Consider the following 10,365-nt stretch of genomic DNA (forward strand, 5'->3'; position numbering starts at 1 on the left):
TGCTAAATTTTTCTTCACTAAGGGGTTTGGTGAATATATCAGTAAGTTGTTTATCAGTGCAAACAAATTTAAGCATCACACATCATTATTTTGCACATGGTTTCTTATGAAATGATATCTTATTTCAATGTGTTTAGACCTTGAGTGTTGAATTAAATTTTTAGTTAAATTAATTGTATTGGTGTTATCGCATCTTATTGGGATCTTATTAAGTTTAATGCCAAAATCTTCAGGTTATTGTTTGATCCACAAGATTTGAGCATAACAACTCCCTGCAGTAATATACTCAGCCACGACTGTAGATAGTGCTACTGAATTTTGTTTCTTGCTAAATCATGAGATCAAATTAACTCCTAAAAATTGATAGATACCACTTGTACTTTTTCTATCTAATTTGTATCCAACAAAATCAGCATCTGAATATTCAATTAATTTAAATGGTGATAATCTATCATACCATAAATCTACATTAAGTGTGCCAGACAAGTATCTAAAAATTTTTTTAACTGCTAATAAATGAGATTCTCTAGGATCTGATTGATACCTAGCACACTGCATACATCGAATATAATATCTGATCTACTTACGATAAGATAAAGTAATGATCCTATCATACCTCTATATAGTTTAGTATCTACCTTCTTACCCTTTTAATCTTTGTCAAGCTTACATGAGGGATTCATGGGTGTGCCAATGGGTCTTGAAGTCTTCATCCCAAACTTCCTAAGCATTTTCTTTATGTACTTTGTTTGATTTATGAAGATCCCCTCTTTATTTTGCTTGATTTAGAGTCCAAGAAAGAAATTTAGCTCTCCCATCATGCTCATCTTGAACTCATCCTATATAAGCTTGATAAACTCTTAACAAAGAGACTCATTAGTAGCATGAAAGATAATATCATCTATATAGATTTGTACCACTAACAAGTCATTGCCTTTTCTTTTTAAGATATAATGTTTTATCAACCTTACCTCTAGTAAATTCATTATCTAACAGATATTTACTCAACTTTTCATACCATGCGCATGGAGCTTGTTTTAATCCATACAGAGCCTTCTGTAATTTGAAGATATGATTTGAAAATACATAATTTTCAAAATCAGATGATTGTTCAATATATACTTCTTCTACTATATATCCATTTAAAAATATATTTTTAACATCTATTTGATATAATTTAAAATTTATGAAGCATGCAAATGTAAGTAGTGGCCTAATTACCTCTAATCTAGCTACAAGAGCAAAGATTTCATCAAAATCAATGCCTTCTTCTTGGTTATATCCTTTAGTGACTAGCCTAGCTTTATTTCTAACAATGGTATCATGCTCATCTAGTTTTTTCCTATACATCCATTTTGTTCCAATTATAGGATAGTTATTAAGTATATCAACTAGTGTCCATACCTTATTTCTTTCAAATTTATTTAATTCTTCTTACATAGTATTTATCTAATAAGGGTCATTTTTAGCTTCTTCTATAGTTTTAGGCTCAATTTGTGATACAAAAGCTAAGTAATTATTAATATTTTTGAGATAAGATCGAGTTCTTACCCCTTATGATGGATGACCGATAATTAGATCTTTAGAGTGTCCATGTGCATACCTCCACTCTTTTAGTAGCTCTTCTCTTTGGTTTGGAGTGGGTTCTTCCTCTTTTCTTCTTCATCCTCCTTCCTTAAGTCTTCTTCATTGTTTTGTGGGGGATCATCCTTTAAAATGAGGCTATCCACCTTATTATTAAGAATTTCTGTATCCTCATCTAAAACATCTTTTTTTCTAAAAATTTTATCATTAGATTTATCAAATACTACATGGATAGATTTTTCAACAACAAGAGTTTTCTTGTTAAAGACTCTATATGCCTTGCTTGATGTGGAGTATCCTAAGAAGATACCCTCATCCGATTTGATATTAAACTTTTCTAAATTTTCTTTTTCATTGTTTAGTATGAAGCATCTACAACCAAAAATATAAAAATAGTTTATATTTTGTTTCTCTTCTTTCTAAAGTTCATATGGTGTTTTCTTTAGAATAGATCTAATTAATACATGATTTAAAATATAGCATGCGGTATTGATGGCTTTCGTCTAAAAATATCTGGGTAAATCACTTTTACATAACATTGTGCGTGCTATTTCTTGTAATGTGTAATTTTTTCTTTCTACCATCCTATTTTGTTAAGGTGTCCTAGGTGCAAAAAAATTATGATCAATTTTTTTTCATTATAAAAATTTTTAAAGCATTGATTTTTAAATTTGGTGCCATAATCACTATGAATGCCTACAATGGATGTGTTCTTTTCAATTGAAACTTTATGATAAAATTTTGTAAAAGCTTTAAATGCTTCATTTTTTTGTGCTAAAAATATTATCCAAGTGAATCTTGAAAAATCATCTACAATTACAAACCCATATTTCTTACTTCCTAAACTTGTGGTCCTAGTAGGTCCAAATAAATCCATGTGAAGCAATTCTAGAGGTCTAGATTTTGAAACCATACCTTTTGATTTAAAAGAAATCTTAGTTTGTTTTCCTAATTGAGAAGCATCAGAAATCCGATCCTTTTCCAAATTTAATTTTGGTAGGCCTTTGACAAGATTTTTCTTAATGAGTTTTGAAAGCAAATCCATGCTAGCATGACCTAATTTGTGATGCCATAACCAACTAGTCTCACTAACCTTGGCTTCCATTACTACAAGACATTGACCATCCTTCATGTGTAGATCATCCAAATCCACTATGTAGACATTGTCATGTCTATATCCAATAAACATGAAGTCATTATCATTGGGACTAGATACTATGTATGCTAAAGACTTAAAAGTTACTTCAAATCCTTTATCATAAAATTGGCTAATACTAAGTAAGTTATGTTTCAATTCATCAACTAATAATATATTTTGAATAGAAGTAGAAGGAATGATATGAATGTTACCAACACCAATAATGTGCCCTTTTCCATTATCTCTAAATGTAACCACTCCTCTATCTTTAGGTTCAAAAGTAACAAATTAAGATTTATTATCCGTCATGTGCCTTGAACAGTCACTATCAAGATACCAAAGCCTTTTCTTCTCTCGGACTACAAGATACTCCTACACAAGAAAATCAAGTAGAGAATTTAGGTACTTAAGTCATCTTGGGTCCTTTAGGGTTAGTACTCGTGGTTCCTTTTGGAACCCAAACCATTTTAATCATTTTTTCATTTAATTTTTTGAAATCACATGGATAGGATTTATGACCAATTTTACCATAATAATAACATAAAATATTTGAAATAGGAGTTGATGAAGCTTTAACGAATGAATTTTTTAGAAGTTTTTGCTTCTTTTGTGGTTTAAATACTAATCTAGCCTTATGGAATATAGCTCTTTATTCATTTAATAACATATGTAATTTTTTGGAGCTATAAGTAAATTTCTCTACAAATCATTTAATTTTCTTTAGCTTATCATTTAATTTTTGACTTTCACAAGCTAATGAATTAAGTTTTTTAGAAATCTTTTCCTTTTCATGACTTAAACTAAGATTTTGCTTCTTTAGTTCCTTATTTATCAATCTTACTTCAATAAACTCAGTTAAAAGATCTGTAAATGCCTCTTGTAACTCATCAAAAGTAAAATCTAAGGAAGTTTCAGCATTTACCTCCTCTTGATGAGCCATCAAGCAAAGGTTGGCAACTTCTTATGCTTTTTCATTGGAGCTGGAGTCCTCATTATCACTCTATTGTGCCATCATTGCCTTTTTCTTGACCTTCTTGTTTGATTTTTTGAGAAGAGGGTAGTCCATTTTGAAGTGACCAGGCTTCTTGCATTCAAAGCATATGGAAAGTTCCTTACCTTCTTCCATCTCTCTATCTTTGCTTGATTCTTCTTTAAATGACTTTCTCTTAAAATTTTGCTTCTTCCTTTTCATGAATCTTTTAAACTTCCTTGCCATTAGTGCCAAGTCATCTTCTTCCTCTTCTTCATCGAATTCTTCATTATCATCATCCTTGGAGGTTGTAATCTTGAGAGCTATGGTCTTCTTCTTTTTGGTTTCTTCCTCCATATTTTGCCTCATGGTTAACTTATGAGTCATTAAAGACCCAAAGAGTTCTTCCAATGGTAGCTTGTTGAGATTTTTGGCTTCTTGAATTACGGTGACCTTCACTTTCTAAGCCTTCAAAAGTGATCTAAGAATTTTATGAACAAGCTCACTATTAGAATAATATTTTTTTAAGCTTTTCAAACTATTAATAATATCAGTGAATCCAATAAACATATCGGTAATAGATTTATTTGATTTTAATTTAAATAATTCATATCTATGAACAAGTATATTAATTTTTGACTTTTTGACTTGGTTGGAATCCTCATGGATAACCTCCAACCTATCCTAAATCTTCTTAGCAAAAATGCAAGTAGAAATTCTATTGAATTCGTTAGCATCTAATGCATAATATAGAATATTCATAGCTTTTACATTCAATTCAATTAATTTCATATCATGCTCATCCCGATCCTTTTCAATATTGAAAACATTATTACCATCTACTTTTATTATGGATGTGTGTGGACCTTTGACTATAACTCTCTAAAGTTGAAAGTCAAGTGCTGGAATGTAAATGTATATGCATGCTTTCCAATATGTATAGTTTGTTCTATTGAACAAAGATGGATGGTTAGTTGATTGCCCTTCGATAAGAGACGCACTCATTTGGATTGCCATTTGATGTTAACTCTTGATTGCTAAATCAAATGCAAGTGAATATCAGGCTCTGATACCACTTGTTGCCTAGTAGAACAACCCAAGAGAGGAGTGAATTAGATTTTTCAAAATTTAAATAAATAATGTGTTGTTTTAAAAATTAGTGAAGTATTGATGAGTGCAGAAATAGGATATGTAGAAATATAAATGCAAGAAGAGTAAGAAAGAAGAGCACAATCATAAACACAACCAATGTATAGTGGTTCGATGCCTCTTGTACCTACGTCCATTTCCCAAGACCCACTTGAGAATTTCACTATAATCTTTTCAAGATTACAGTCGGATAGTTTTCTAGGCTCACTATTCAAAATCTAGTTGGTTTTACATCAGATTATCAACTACAACCAACAAACAAGCCAACCCTTAGCTTACACTTCAATTCTTAGGCTTGGATGGACCTATCTCCTAGCTTCAAAACCTTATTGAAGCTAGTTACAATAAGAACAAAAGTAGAAGGACAAATAAAAATAAAAGGCTAGAGCCTTTAATGAGCAATAAAGTTGATGAAGGTCTTGGCTCTTCTTTTGTGGAAGCTTTTGGAGGAATGAGCATTTCTTCTTGCTGAAAAGAATATCTTGATTTGATGTTTCAATGAGTTAGGAATTGAATGGACTCTTTTTCAATACTTTTTGAACTTTTTCTCTTGTTTTAGTGCTTCTCACTTTGATTCTCTTTTCTTATCACTTCAATCAATTGTTGGAAGTATTGAAGTACTGTTTTGGAGCCTCAAAAGTCATTTCTAGCTGTTGGAATCTAAAATATAGCCGTTGGAGCCAAAACTGCACTATTATGAATTTTCTGCAAAACTAGTCGTTGCGATTCGAGTCGACTTGGCTGACCCTTGAGTCGATTCGACTGAACCTCGAGTTGACTCGACTATATCTCGAGTCGACTCGACTAGTCTACAAGTCTTTTGTCTAAAAAATCAACTCTTTATTGGCACCCTACAACTGTGACTCAAGTAACTCGAGTCAACTCGACTCCTCAGCTTGATTAAAATATTTTCTATTCTGAAACTCTGCTTTTTCGACTACTGTTCACTTGAGTCGACTTATGCCCAATTTGACTTGACTCGAGGGCGTACCAGCTAAAATTTTTCTATTTCAAATTCTTTTTGCATGCCATTCCATCTTGAGTTGACTCAAAATAGTCTTGAGTTAACTCAAGGTATCCTCTACTAAATTTTTGTGATCTTTTTCAATTGAATTTTTTCTTCAATTCCAACCTTTGAATATCTTCCTCCATCCTTGATTAAGATGTGTAATGCACTTCGAAAGCTTCTAGATTTCTCCTTATTATTCTTAATTGCATCATTAAAATTTTTCTTTTGATACTCTACAATTTCTCCTGAAACATGAACTTAAGAAACTCATTAGTCCAAATATATACTCAAATATTTTGTTATTCATCAAACTCAATCCTTGAGATCAACAGGCTTGATTCATTTCTAGGGCATACATCTAACTATCTTTTACTTACACTAAAGCCAATCTGTCACCAACCTAAGCCCCATCTTTTCCAAGATGTGCTTTGGTCCTAGCTGGCTAAGCCATTTAATTAGTGGGCCCACCATATTTTCAAAGGATCTACTCTGATCCTCAAAGTCATACTTCTTAAAATAGTCGTGAATCATCACTCTTTTATGCTAAGAACTCTGGTGAGATCTTGACTCCTAGCTAGAGCTATAGCATCTATGTTGCCACAGAACAGTGTTGTATCATCTCATGACATTACATCTAGTTCTGCAATAAATCAGAATGCTTTCTTAGCTACCTCATAAGCAGCGATATATTCAGCTTTTAAAATCTACAATGATCGGTTGTTTGGAATACTTTCAATTTATCGAATCTCATTAAATAAGAAAGTACATCATGATGTAGACTCTCTACCATCAATATCAAACTGAAAGTCTGAATTGTGAATCCTTTTATCCTTAATTTTTTTCTCCTCCCAAAGAGTATAAACATATCCTAAGTGCTTCTCAAATACTTAGAATTATTTTTCACAACTATCCAGTGCCCTCAGCCTGAATTCAATTGATACTTGCTCGTGACATTCATAGCAAGGACTATATCGTGTTGTATACATAGCAAGACATACATGAGGCTCCCTTTAACCAAAGCATAAGGGATCTAGCTCATGTGCTGAACCTCCTCAAATATGTTAGAACATATCTTCTTGGAGAGATCAGTCTCATGCCTAAAGGATAGAAATCTTTCTAGGAGTTATCCATGCTGAACCCTTTCTGCACCTCTTTTATGCATATTTTCCATGAAAGATTTGGAATCTCCTTAGGTCTATCTCATAAACCTAGATCTATCTCATAAATTTTTATTGGATGCTTTTTGAGGTCCTTCATGGAGAATTTATTTAGACAACCAAATTTTAAACCGATATCAGCATAGGAACAACTTTTCTAATCAGGAAGATGTCATCTATATACAGTACAAGGATCGTGACAATACTCCCATTGATCTTTATAAACACATGTTTCCCTCAAGAAATATTTGATCACATCAAATGATTTGATCACATCAAATTCATATTTCTTATCTCCTTCGAAGAATATTTCTTCCATATTCTCTGTCAAAATACCTAAGTATCTTTTAGTAGGATAGAAAATTATGAAATGAAGGAGGGACTACATGTATTGATTCAATATGAATAGGTTCTATAACTCGTTGCTCTTAAGAAACTTTCTCTTTGAGCTCAATTTTTCTCCCACTATTTTCATCTTGGACAAACTATTTTTCAAAGGCATAGTATGTAGGTCACAATCTCATCATAATCCTCTGAAAATAAATTAGTATTCTTAAAACTCTTTAGGATACTAAAAAGACGAGTCTCATAGACCTAACCTCTAACTTGGTCCATATGTCAACACTTGACATGGGACAAACATCTTAAACATGCCACATCTCATATAGCATGATAGGAAAGACTTAGAGGAAACTCCATTTATTAAGTTAAGCATATTTTTAAAAAAAATAAGGGAAGATCAATGAAACTCATCATGGATCGGACTATATCGAATAGAGTTTAATTCCTCCTCACCGACATCCCATCAAGTTAAGGTGCACCAGCAAGAGTCCATTGTGAGTCTATACTATTTTTTTAAGATAGGTTAGAAACTCTTACTAAGGCATACACCTCTTCGATCTCATCAAAAAATCTTAAAAATTTTTTAATTTATTTTTTTACTTCATATCTGAATTCTTTGAACTTTTTAAGATTTCATATTTATATCTCACACGTATACCCATACTGTGAATAGTTACTAATATAAGTAATGAAGTAAAGAGAATCACCCTTGTCCAGCTCATCAAATGAGCTGCATACATCAAAATGTATCAGGACAAGTATATTAGTGGTCCTCACCTTATGTCCCATAAAGAATAGTTTGGCCATCTTTCCTTGAAGGCAGAATCCATAAGTCGAAAAGGATCGTGAGTCGATGAGCCTAGGAGCTCATAACTTTCTAATCTATTTATTCTGTCCTCTTCAATATGATTAAATCTGAGGTACCACATATACTTCAAATTTATCTCATCTATGTATCACTCAGATCTTACAGCGCTCACTATCTGCTCAGATACTAATATCGAGTAGATCAAACATGCTTTCTGAAGGAATGTCCCTTACCCTTTTCTCTAGGTTCTCCAAGTATATAAGAATCCTTCTCTTTGAACTCTTTAAGGTCCCATCAATAGTCACCAACTCAACTAAGGTACAATCAATTTTATTCATATGGTAGTTTACTATAAACTTTCATATGAATTGATAAGGGATTGCAGGATCAAATCTATTCACAATTTCTTATGCTTGGACAGACTGAGCTTCTCAAGTTCACCCAAATCCTTAATTATTGTCAAATAATGACTATGAACTGATTGCCTTTTGATCAATCATCGGATGGTTTGGTAATATAAGGATATCCTGGTTAGCTCAACTTCTCGAAACTTAAAACTATTTTAGGTTCCTAAACTAGTCATTATAACTGGATCAGTTAGTCAATTGGTTCTAAGTTTGTGAGGATTGAAAGCCAATTTTAAATTCTATCAAAGAGTAGAGATTCTAGTTAAATATTTATATTTAATTTTAAATTTATTATAAAAATTTTTAAAATAAATGTGCTCCCACTATTTTTTCGAATCCCTTACACTCCTTGGGTAGAGAGACAGAAACCCTTCACCACAAGGATTTCTAGTAGATATTGTGGTTTCATCAATTAGCACACCACCTCACCTAACAGTTATTGGTGATGTGTCAATTAATGAGTTGACAATTCTTGTCCAATGCTTCTCCAAGCATATTACAGCGATTTCTGATCTCTAAGTCCTAAAACCTCACCTGACAGTTATTGACCTTATTCCTTAGTTAAGTTAGACCTATAATTTATTAGCAGGTGTAAAGCCATCATTGGATCGCTCATCTAATAGTTATTGAGCCAACCCCATCTTTATCCTAGAGCATCTCATGCTATAGAGTGGTTGCATCTTTCTTGATACAACTGAACCACTGTGACTAGCCGAAAATAATCAACATCCAAAAGGGCCCACATATCTACAACAATGAAAGATAGCTTGACTTAATATCTAATTGAGGAGATTTATTTTAGATCTCTTTAATTTTAATTGCATATTTACATCCAATGTAAATCCATAATTAACATGGATCTACTAGAAAGATCCTTACTTGGTTCACCAAGATCAAATCAAGGTGCAACTATAATATATGTGATAAACTTAAACCTAGACACCCAATAAGAAACTTAATCAATCAAATTAGTCAGATAAGTTCAATATTGGTGGAAGGCTCTCCATGCATGAGCAGTGGTCCTAATTAAGAAACCACCATTCTATCTCTTGTCTTAGACACCAATCAATTAATCAATTCAAATTGGTTCAGCCCAATTGATTTATGTCACTACAGATTGCAAATCACTAACCAAATTATTATGCATTCATGATACAATTCTACTCCAAGAGTTTGTAGTGATTCATGAAGATCACTACTGAAGTGAATTTCAGTGCAGGGGTAAAATGGTAATTTTAATTTTTTTTAAAAATTATAATTTTACAGTAGAATTTATTAATTAATCTAATTAATTAATATATATTAATCCTATACAAGGATCTAAATATGATATATATAGCATACATTTAAATTTAAAATTTTGAATTCTCTATAGTAAATATTTTACTGTTATGTGTTCAGAACACATTACCTTTGTGCAGGTAGTCGATCGCTGCAGTCTGATCACTATCAGATAAATCTGATCATCGCAATGCAGTCATATGATATGTCTGGCCTCTGTGGATCATCCACACGAAGCTCCCAGTCTGATCGGCTCCTCACGAATGCTAGTTCGTTGCAGAACCCTTTCGACGGTTGATGCTGATCGAACTCCTTCGATCTTGATCTGTCGACTCTTTAGATACTTCAGATTATCAACAGATATTCTTGAGAGGTTGATGAAGCTCTCTCTAAAATCTGGTGGGCTCATGACACTCGTAGCTCATCTTCTCACTTCCCGAACCCTAGGCAGAAACCCTAGGGTACTCACAAAAAACCCTGCGCCCACTTTCTTTCTTTTCTTTTCTTTTCTCTCCAAATT

This window comes from Elaeis guineensis, chromosome 1 (assembly GCF_000442705.2).
Source record: "Elaeis guineensis isolate ETL-2024a chromosome 1, EG11, whole genome shotgun sequence".
NCBI classification, from domain to species: Eukaryota; Viridiplantae; Streptophyta; class Magnoliopsida; order Arecales; family Arecaceae; genus Elaeis; species Elaeis guineensis.